Below are 11,168 nucleotides of genomic sequence, written 5' to 3' on the forward strand. Positions count from 1 at the left end.
CATCATTCTATATGTAATTGTTATGGACCGAATATTTGTGTTGCTCCAAAATTCACGTGCTGAAGCCCTAGCTCCCAACGTGATTGTATTTACTAACAGGGCCTTTGGGAGATGATCAGTTTTACAAAAGGCCATCAGAGTTTGGCCCTCATGATAGAATTCATGTATTTATAAGAGGAGGAGAGCCCAGAGCACCTTCTCTTCCTCCCAGCTATGGGAGCACAGAGCAAAAAAGTGTCCTGGGAAGAGGACTCTCACCAAGAACTGAATCTGCTGTAATCTTAATCATGGACTTTGCAACATCCGCAACTGTGAAAAATAAATGTTTGTTGTTTAAGCTACCTGGTCTGTGGTATTTCATTACACCAGTCTGAGCAGACTAAGACAACAATGTTTCTCAAATCCCAAGAATAATCAGAAGTTTATTTACTATGCAGATTCCAAAACTTCAATCTATATGACATTCGTTTCAATTAGCCTGGGATGCATGCGTCCCAGCATTTTTCATTTTAAGTAAACTTCAAAGTGATCCTAATGCAGGCTTCTCTGGGCAATAATTTCACAGATTATTTACAGTAGAGGTAAGTAGATGATTTGTTGTTGTTGTTGTTCAATACATGGGAGAGTATAAAGGAAAGGGAGAGGTTAACTATTCTTTGTTTTTCAATTTTCTTACCCTTTCCTACTTCAAATGTTCCAGCATTTACCATATGAGAAGTAGCCCTAATACTATCGGCTTCTGGCCAGGCGCCCTGGTTCATGCTTGTAATTCCAGCACTTTTCGAGGCCGAGGCAGGAGGATCATGAGGTCAGGAGTTCGAGACCAGCCTAGCCAACATGGTGAAACCCCGTCTCTACTAAAAATACAAAAATTAGCTGGGCATGGTGGCAGGCGCCTGTAATCCCAGCCACTAGAGAGGCTGAGGCAGGAAAATCTCTTGAATCCGGGATGCAGAGGTTGCAGTGAGCCGAGATTGCGTCACTGCACTCCAGCCTGGGCAACAGAGCTAGAATCCATCTCAAAACAACAACAACAACAAAACAAACAAGAAACAAAACAACAAAAAGCAAAAATTATCATCTTCCTTCCTGTCTTGTTATATCACATAGCAACAAACACAAATTTAGGACCTTAGAAGAAGAAAAAAAAGTAGAGGGTGAGCACTCTAATACCTCAATCTTTTTCCTACCAGGGCTTCATTTGTTCAACAACTACAGAGAAGGCTTGTTGCCTTTCAAATTACTGCATTATGAGTGTTTAGGAAATCATAGCCAAGGAAGGGCTTGTCTTAGACAAGGTCGTGAAGTACGTAAAAAATCAATAAATTAATTGTTCATTCTGCCTACTCCCTACCAAACTGGTAAAGTTATCTTTTCTGAAAAATGAGCCTATAAATTCAGAATGTGTTGGAGGGTTAGTACGCTATGTGGTTCTAGAAATATATGTTCTTTAGTACTTCTTGGATGGAATACTTCAGTTTAAAATTTGGAAAATTTTATGAACCAAGGAAGGTAGTGAAAAATATATTTTGGGTGTTGGGGGAAGTGGGACTTTTGGCATTCCTCGAAACATTTTTTTCAAGGGGCGGTCTTGAACAAAATCTTTGGAAGACATTTGTTAGACATCTAAGTTCATGTCTTGTCTACTAATCAATTTTGAAGTTAGGTATGGTCTGGCTACCAGTGTACTAGTGACCAATATAGTATGGACTGGTCACCAGTCCATATATGTGGATTCCACAGAAATCACTGGGATTAATGCATAAGCATGTAGAGGGTCACTGCTTTTTCAGGAAAAACAAGATGTTCCAAAGTAGAAAGTTAATTATACTCTAGATATCATTTTCTCCTTGAGGCAGATATAAATTCCAACCGTTTTTGACCTTGTAGTGCCATCTCTCAGATTGGCATGTTTTCTGACATATTTTGTAAAAGCAGCTTCCATTATGTTGTATTCACCAACACATGGTTCATTGAAACTGTTAAGCAAATATTACTAATAATCTATCTGCTGTCTATTATTAACAATCAAGAGAAACAGCCTCCACCAGATGGAGGGGCAGATCTGTGATATCTGTTCCTTTTTTATGACCATTAATTACTCTAGCACATATCACAAATCAGAGGAAGACCCTCAAGTAAAGATTTGTTTCAGCCCTTTGGTTGTGTGAAAAGAAGTGTGAAAAGAAGTATAAGTTAATGCAATTAAGACAGCAGGTTTCCTGTCTGTGGGAAGGCACTGAGGTCAGAGAATGAGATGTGGGTTTTCCTGGAGCAGCACTACCAACAGAGTCTTTGGAATCTCTAGCAGGTCACTTGCATCTCCTATTCTTAGTGTGTTCAAAATTCATAACCCCTGATGCCTTCCAGTTTCATGCTGTTGTATATATTATAGATAAATGTCCTGATGTGTAAAATGCTGAGAGTTTTCTAACAAAGATGAACCATTACTACTTCAGCAGGGTAAATAAATTTGAAAATTTTACTATACTACAAAACCTTTTTACCAGCTTGTTTTCCTGGTGGGAAGTAGGTAGGCTGTAAGAGGAGAGAAACATCAGCATTTTAGCCTCAGCAGAAATCCTATTCACCTCTATCCTGGCTTTTCATGAGACTATATTCTTGCCACTGTACTAAGTTTTACAGATGATAATGGTCATTGAAATCAGACTCCAAGAAATGTATTTTCCTCACACTTTCAGACCTGGTGTTTATTTCTCAGCTTGTTAATCTATAATCTTCATAGACTTTCCTATTTTAAAATTTCATCCTTAGTCCTAGTCAATTATAAATAATGTTTTAGTTTATTTCTTCCATTTGCATGTCTCTGCCTCTCAGAAGGGACAGTGTCTGGAGTGGAGAAAGATCTCAAGCCTGGGGAAGTCTATTCTAGACTCCCTTTCATTGATTATTGTTTGCCCTCCTTACCAAAGCATGTCCCTCCACTTAGAGCTCAGAAAATACTTGTTGAATGCAATGAAGCCTGGCAAAATAAATAAATAAATTAAAATAAATAAATTAAAAAATTGTGAGACAATATTGGTAGTAAAGAAAATAGGTCTTAGAATAAGAAAGCAGGTTTTGAATTCCAGTTACAGCCTTGTTAACTACCTGAACTTGGGCAAGTTACTTTATCTTGCTGGGCCTCCATCTCCTGTTCTGTATAAAATGAGGATCCCAGTACCTACTTCACAGGTACTGTATAGTTCTTGTATAGCAGAGTTCTTCACACAGGGCAGTTGGTTAATAATTATCATCTATTATTTTGACTTATTATTAGTTTTGTCACCTCACAGCATACAACACTGTCTCCACAAGGCATCAGAATATATACACACATTTAAAATCCTAAATATGAATGCATCTGTTAAGGAACAGACTTTTTCATTTGGTTGATAATTCTGGTAACATTTTCTCTACTCTAAAATTTCAAATTTGGTTTTTGCAGCACTTTCAACTTTACACATGTTTGTGAAACTTTGTGTGTGAACATTTTTTTGTGTGTTCCCACTGCATATCCTATATTTTGTTTTGGTCAAAATAGGTACTTAATAAATACTTATTGACAAATTGTTTCCCTATTAGCTACCTTTTCTTTCTGATGATAGACTCTTTCTTGGAGGAATCTTCTCAAACTTTATACTCCTAATATTCCCATGCTACATATATAGGTTGTAAGTTTTTTTCAAACTATGTGTCTAGCATCATGGTTTTGAATTTTTTTATCTGTTTAGATATCTATAGCCTTTCAACTGAATTTACTCAAATATGTGTGTGTGTACTTATACAGTCAATGATAGTGAAGTAGCGAAGTAAATTCTGACAAGAAATTAAAGATCAGAGTTACTTTGGGCTTTTTGTGGAGGTGCCTTCTCTATATATGGCTTTATTTTCAAACTGGTGCCTTAATCTATGCCTACGTGGATTATATCAGAATGTTTTCCAAGTTTATTTCTCCCCTTAAAGTACAGCGTACGATTTCCAGTTCCATAAAAAGATTGCTCAATTTGATGAAGAAATATTTATCCTGTGTAGGCATAGATTCTTTGGATGCCTTGCTGTTCCAGAGAGAAGCTATAGGTATATTAATGGCCTACATTTTCTATACCAAGAAAATTGATTTTCCTTTTGTTTCTAAGGAAAATCATTTTGAGGGTGCTCACCACTATGTGATGAATAGCACTATAAAAATACTTTGGGACTTCAGGAGAGAGAGTACTTGTTTAAAAATTATTTCATGCAGTCTAATTTTATTTATTTAAAAATACATTAAGTTTTGGAAAAACGTCTCCTCCTTGATTCCTTAACCTAATCCACATGAGTGTTTCCATGTACTGTCGAATGCTCAACAAGCAGTAAGACAGCACTAAATGGTGTTTTTAGATGCTGATTCACCTCCCTCTTAGTTTTATATTTTCTTGACTTGCTAAGTGTAACCTAGGAACTTATTTCCTGATTTATATCATTTACTCCTCTACTGTCTAGCAGAACTTGTGTTTCAATGCCTGGAACTTGGAGAAACAATTGAGTGGGATGGTGAGTCTACCAAGATATTTGCTTAAGAATCTTAAAGAAGCCTACACACGGATGTCTTGGAACAAGATTTTAAGTGAACAAAGTGAAAACCTGTTTTTTTTTAATGTTTTTTTTTCAGGCTTTTCTATTTTTAAAGTAAACTTCACATATGGTACCTCCATATATATCGAAATACATTCCACATTGATATATGCATGATGTAAGCTTACTTTTCATAATGCAGCACGGTGAATAATTTGGCCTTAATTCTACTGGGTTTTTTAGATTGTTTCAGTATAAAGGGGCTACTGCCAATTCTAACAGAATTACTATGTTGTGTTAACATACACATCTAAACTATATACACTATTACATTCCTAGCATATTCTATTAATTATGGAAATCACTTTCATTTCAATAGTGGAATTTACATGACAACAGCTTCTGGGGCTCAGTGGAGCATCGGACCAGCATGTCACAAAATTCCCTTGTAGTGTGGGCGTTGACAGGGTTCTGTTGCAAACAAATTTGTAATGAAAATGTCTCATAATGTGCATCCACATAGAACATTACTCAGAAAGTATCACCTTAATATTCACATAGGTCATTAACGTCAGAGAAGGTAATTTCTTAACTCTTACATTAGTAAAGTAAATTATTAGGAACATATAGTTATACACATATGTAAGTGTGTAAAAAATGTCTTAAACATTTAGCAAAGATGTCTGGACATAGAATTGCCATCTTTATGTTCTCTCCTGTAACTGTGTGAAGCTTTTGTATTTTATAAGTCGTAGAGAAATGTTGGATGAAGAGTCTGAATCAGACAAGAGGATGAACTAGTCCAGAAGGTTTATAATAGGAATTAAGTAACAAGATAAAATATAATCAGGGGAAAATTAAGCTGAATATCACAACAAAGTTCTTAATAGGGAGAACCATTAGACTGTGAAATCATCTTTCAAAGACTCTGGAAGAAGTCATTACGTGATCCATTTAAAGTCAGACTGGGCTAAAGTACTCCCAAATACAGTAGGCTATGGGGACCAAGCGTACATTAGAAGTAGAAGGAGGGGTATGAGCTAATAGTTTTTGCCGTCTCAGTGATTACTATGATGATACTCATTTTATGTGTTCAGACTTGGTAGATAATCTTCTATCATTTTATGCTCCTCCTTGGGAGCAATTTCAACAAATTCATCTAATGCAGTATTGGATCCATTTAGTGGAGTCTCAAAAGATGTGAGAATGCACAATAAACTCAGTTTAAAACAGCAAAGTGAGACAACTGTGAGTAAACATGTACTCCTTTTTTAGAGAATTACTCGTGGAGAAAACAAGTCTCACGCTGGAACTTTGGCCACATTCCAGCGTGCGTAACTGAATGCTGCCCTCCTTGTTTTACAATAGTGATTAGGTATTAATTTTCATTTCTTTTGTTTAGTAGAATATTGGGATGATGTTTAGTGCAGGAAAACAAATGGAAAATTCACCCCCAAGCCAATGTGCTACATTTTGGCAGGAGGTAGCTAGTATCCTGGAAAAACATTATGCTTCATTTTGTGACTGATCACTATTAGAAGAATGGACAAGAAAGACAACAGTTTTATTTGACAAAAAGATAGTTTGACATGAAATAAAAGTGAGGAAAATGTACCCAGTGAAGTTGTAAAATGTTATTGCTGAGAATCTTTCAAAATAAGACCATCTTCAGTTGTGTGATTCCAGCTAATCACCTGTCATAGAGAAGTGAAGCAGTGACCTTTTGACAATTATCTCCGTTCTTTTATTCAATACAAGTATTAATTTCAACTTAAACATAAAGCTCAATCAGTTTTGTTATATTTGCATTTGTTCAACTTACCAATTTTAATTGCAGTGATATAAAATCAAAGATGAGCTCATCATTTTGATATGTGTAATTGTGGGGTAAATTATCTGATTTATACTCCTTTTCACATGTATACCACAACTTTTTAAAAAGCCCATTTTACAAAAATGAGTGGGTCACAGAGTATATTTTAATTATTTATAATATTTTTTGTTTGTTTGGCTTTCCACACATTTTCTTGTTACTGATCATATATTCCTGAAATTTGAAAAATACCATTCAATTTAAATAAATAGAAAGACATCTGTTTCAAGCTCCAAACTGTGGCCTATTCATTGTGCTGCCGTAATTTTCTATGATTTAGGTTTCATATTTCACTGGTAAGGGCCTAACTCATAAAACTACAGTTTTATACCTAGATATATAGTATCTAGGGGCAGGAGGGGTTTCAATGTTAAAGGTATTGTTGCCATATTCTTTTTCATCTAATAAAGGTAGATATTCTGGAATTTCATTGTTTTATTTGTTAAAGTATAGGTTTCAAGACTTCCTTTCCTCGTTTTCCATCCTGAGCTCCTGTGTTACTCTGAACATAAGATAGCCTTTGGGCATGTTTATTCAAAATACCTATGTACTCTTGCTGGGTGATCAAAACCCAATAAGATGGACAGCTAAAGTCTACAGGTGTGAGAAATCTTTGTAACTACAAAACACTACCCATTGTGAAAGGAAAAATATTACAATAATTTCTGGCGTGCAATAGCTTCCGAATATATTCAAATTCTATTGGGCTGTTTTTAGAAACAAGGTACGTAGGAATATGGAATCATACTTATTCATTAGAGTGTCCTAAGCATCTTTGGTAGGAACTGTTATCCATAGTTTAGCATAGTGGCAATCTAGTCTAGATTATTTTAGTAATGCCTATATTGAATATACTTCTGCAAACAATTAGAATTCAGGGAGGAATCTTAAAATGTGTGATCAGATAAACTAAAGCAGACTCCACCCCCCAAACTCCCCCCCCCCGCCCCGCCCACCACAAAGAAACATACTGTAGCTCTGCTGGACAGTTCTAAGAAATTCAAGCAAAGAAACTCTAAGGAACTATTGCTGGTACTTAACTCACACCTACCTCAACTCACATTAACCTCAACTTTGAATATTCCAATATGTACCTACATATAGACCCCATACATATCTATTACTATTCAAATAGTAGAAATATTTTTATAAGCAAATTAGTTGAGTCCTTAACCAAAGATCTTTAGAGGTGTACAGTTTTGTTTTTCAAAATTTACAATATCTAAAATACTTAAAGTAGGAGAATCCTTCCTTAATATATTTACCTAAAAGTGTTATACCTTAGAGAATTGTCCACCTTTGATAACCCAAGGAATAACTAGAAAGAAATTTAAATCCTTAAGAAACAAGCTTATTGGGTATATCACCTAGTCTATTTTTGGATCGCAAATCTCCCGCCCTCTCTGAGTTATCTCACTGTCAGATAAGAAAATGGAACAGGGTCGATGAAAAGACATGCTCCCTGTCTGGCTTTTCGATTTTTCACTCAAGCCAAAAGGAGCAAAGGGTAGTGAGTTAAGGCTCCTTTCCAATCGTGTTTGCGGGAGGGCAAACCTCTGGCCGCCTCCGGCTTCGGAGCTTATCTGGGCTGCATGGACCAGGTCTCGCTGACCGTTGCCCACCTCTGCCGGCAACCTCCACACCCACATGAAACCGCCCGTATGTCAGCCAGTCATAGCACGGATTCCTGTGCACAAAGCCTTAGGGAGCCCCCAAATAGAAACAAATTCTGAGCCTAGAGCTGAGATGGAGGTGGTTGGCTGATGAGACTGGTCTCTCTGGGGGTCTGCGAGTGCTAGTTCGTCCCTTCACCTCTCGCACTCTGGCCGCAGATCTATGCCCTGAAATCTCCCTCCTCCCAGACACAGACGTGGGCGCACACATACAAACTCTCACTCATGCACACCCACATCGCCTCTACCCTCCACCCTTCCCACTCCAGTCAGGACTGTAGGGACTGGTCCATGCTCTGCCTCAACTTTCCCGGCTGCACCTGCCCACACGGCACCCGAGCTTCCGCGCCCTGGCTGGGCGCCCTCCAGAGGGACACGTCCTCCTCTGGGCCCCTTACCTCGCACCGACAACTCCTGGCAGGAACTGGAGCTGACCGCGGTGGCAGCGGCGGCGGTGAGCCTGCACCCGGGCTCTGGCTCATGGTTGGTCCTCCTCATCCGACACAAAAGAGGTAGCTTGCTGGCTTTGTCCTTTCCAAATCCAAGGGAGAACTTATTTTGCCCTCGAAATGGCCAACTTGTGCGCGCAGCTTCCTTTCACAGTGCCCCCTGCCCCCGCCCCCTCCCGGCTGCACGCTGGACCACTGCCCGGTGGCAGAGCATCCAGGCATCCGAGTCAGTGGGGAGTGGGAAAACGGAGGGGTGGAGTAGAAGCGAGGGAGGAGGTTGGGGAAAGGGGGGACCTAGTGGTCTTCCGCGGAGGGGAGGGGAGCACTTCCCAGCCGAGTCCCCTCCTCCTCCTCTTATCAGGCAAACCCACTTCCTAGGCGCGGAAGCAACTTTCCTTCACCTTGACCAGGCTGAAGCCGTCGCATCTAATTGGGACCCTCGGCAGAAGCACGGACCTCCTGGCATCCTCTCCTTTTCATTCTTTCCTCCCTCTCTCGTTCTTTTCCCTCCTCCACCCTCCCTCTTATAAGGGTATATCTGCAGAGTCTTCAGTGAGCCAGGGTACCTAGACGAGAGGATTTTTATACGAAAAGCCAGGGTAGCTTTGCCGACTATTTGCCTCACTCTGAAATCCTTAGACAGTGCATGCAAAGGTCAGTGAATTTCGGAGTGGGGTGAAGGGGCATGGGGCAGTAGGGAGGGTGGCGGCTCCAACTTTAAAGCTCTGCTAGAGAGCTTGGCAGGTGAGCAGGGACTAACAGTCCTTATAAGAACTCTTCTGTGGTCCCTGGGCAGGGGGCTGACGGCATGCCAGAGATTAGGAGAGCGGGAGCAGAGAGGGAGTGTGAGAGCCAGGGAGGCCGGTGCGCAGCTCAGCCGTACTCGCGACTCAACTGCACACTGCGAGCCCCTGGAGAGGGTTTGTGCAGAACAATCTCTGGGTCAGGAGGGAGGGAGACGCTCCTGTTTCCTAGCAACCCTTATCAATCTTCTCCCTCTGAAGGAATTCGATTGGACAGCCCCTGGAGAAAAGCCACGCCCATCCAAGAATGCTGGGCTGCTGCTTTTTCGCATTCTCCCAAATTTCTTGGGTGGAATAAGATTATAGGGGACTGCTGAATTATCTTTCTTCTTATCCTTTTGTGCTACCACCTCGCCTTCTTAAAGCTACCCCCAGCACCCCCTCATTAGTTCTTCTCTAGTCCTACCACGGTTGTCAGATACAGTCAATGTTTCCTACAGAACCTCTTCTTTCTTCTTAAAAATAAATAAATAAATAGGAACCTTAAATCGATGACGTAGGCACAAAAGAGAAAAAGGCACGCGGAAATAGCTTTAATAGGCTGCAAGCTACAGATAAAATCCTAAAGGTAAAATTCCAGGCATCTTTCTATGTCTAGAAACACATATTGTTTAATTTCCAAATTGAAACTTCATTAATTTTTGTACTCTAATATACTAACTTTGTATTAACCAAGGACTGAATTATATGAAGCCAGACACAATTAAACTTAATGCTTTAAATGCTACATTTAGTCTTTAATATTTAATGTTAAGTTGTTTAACAATTGCTGTCTTTTGTAACCTAGCCAGAACTTTTAAAGTACAGAAATAATTTTACCTACTGATTCTTTTAGAGGGATAGCAATATTTAAAAGACACATGTGTGTGTATATATATATGTATATTTCATTGTGAACTCCACTAAATCCAGAAATTTGAATATATTAAAAATTAAAGTGTTATTATATAGTGAAATGCTAAAATTTTAGAAGTCCCCCTTTCAACATTATTCTTTCTGGAATGCAATAGCATTGACCACATACAAGCAAAATTCCTCTTCCTTTGTGTTTCATTAGTATTTTCTAGCATGTATTGTTCACCAAAAAAAAGATCTTTATAGGAATTTAATTTTAATTTTAAGAATTTATTTAATTTTAACAATGTCTGCCCAATAGACAACTGTATATCAAGGGGCAATGACATGAACATGAGAAAGATAAAGGTTTACACACTGCAAGGCTTCAGATTCTCATGAAGCTGTGTGGGTAGATTTTGGTCTCTTTTGGAACGTTCCAGAAGACATCATTTTGCACTTCCATGACCTTATCAGAATTAGCTGGGATTGAGAGAAGTAGAAGAGAGCTAATGTTTTTGTCTCACACACACAAAAGTAGCTAATGTTTGCACAAAGGAAAGTGCTGATAAACTGCACTCCATAGTCTGTATCTAGCTGTTAACTAAGGCTTGTGGTGAGTAGAGACTGAAATGCTGAGGCAAATTATCAATCTGTTATTAGATATGGCCTGATGAGACACTTCTCTCCTCTCCCACATTACGCCATACACACAAAGGAATGAAGGAAAGGGCTGCTCAGCCTGGTAGAAACAGATTACTTCAATGTGAATCCTGAATTTTCATCACTTCCTAGCTGCGTGAACTTGGGCAAGTTTCTTAACCTCCCTATATCTCAGTTTCATCATCTGTAAAATGGGAATAACAATTGCTCATACCTCAGAATTATTTTGAAGATTAGTAAATCCATATAAGCAGGATATAAATATTAGTTACTGTTATAAATCCCTGGTTTATATAATAGTTAACTGATGGTATTT

The 11,168-nt window shown here is 38.9% G+C and overlaps 1 protein-coding gene across 5 annotated transcripts in view; it reads right to left on the bottom strand.

Annotated features, from left to right (window-relative positions):
* The window catches only part of GRM3 (glutamate metabotropic receptor 3), a 220,332-nt gene extending 210,850 nt beyond the window's left edge, over window positions 1-9,482 (bottom strand). For 2 of the 5 annotated variants that reach the window (XM_032761196.2, XM_032761195.2), the window contains exon 1: window positions 8,502-9,473. The gene's annotated coding sequence lies outside the window, so the exon portion shown is untranslated. Of the gene's footprint in view, window positions 1-8,501 lie in introns of all 5 variants that reach the window. The other 3 variants (XM_058425192.1, XM_058425201.1, XM_058425199.1) reach the window with 3 other exon arrangements.
* Between the last annotated feature and the right edge of the window lie 1,686 nt (window positions 9,483-11,168).

Source organism: Hylobates moloch, unplaced genomic scaffold, assembly GCF_009828535.3.
Source record: "Hylobates moloch isolate HMO894 unplaced genomic scaffold, HMol_V3 SCAFFOLD_1, whole genome shotgun sequence".
NCBI lineage: Eukaryota > Metazoa > Chordata > Mammalia > Primates > Hylobatidae > Hylobates > Hylobates moloch.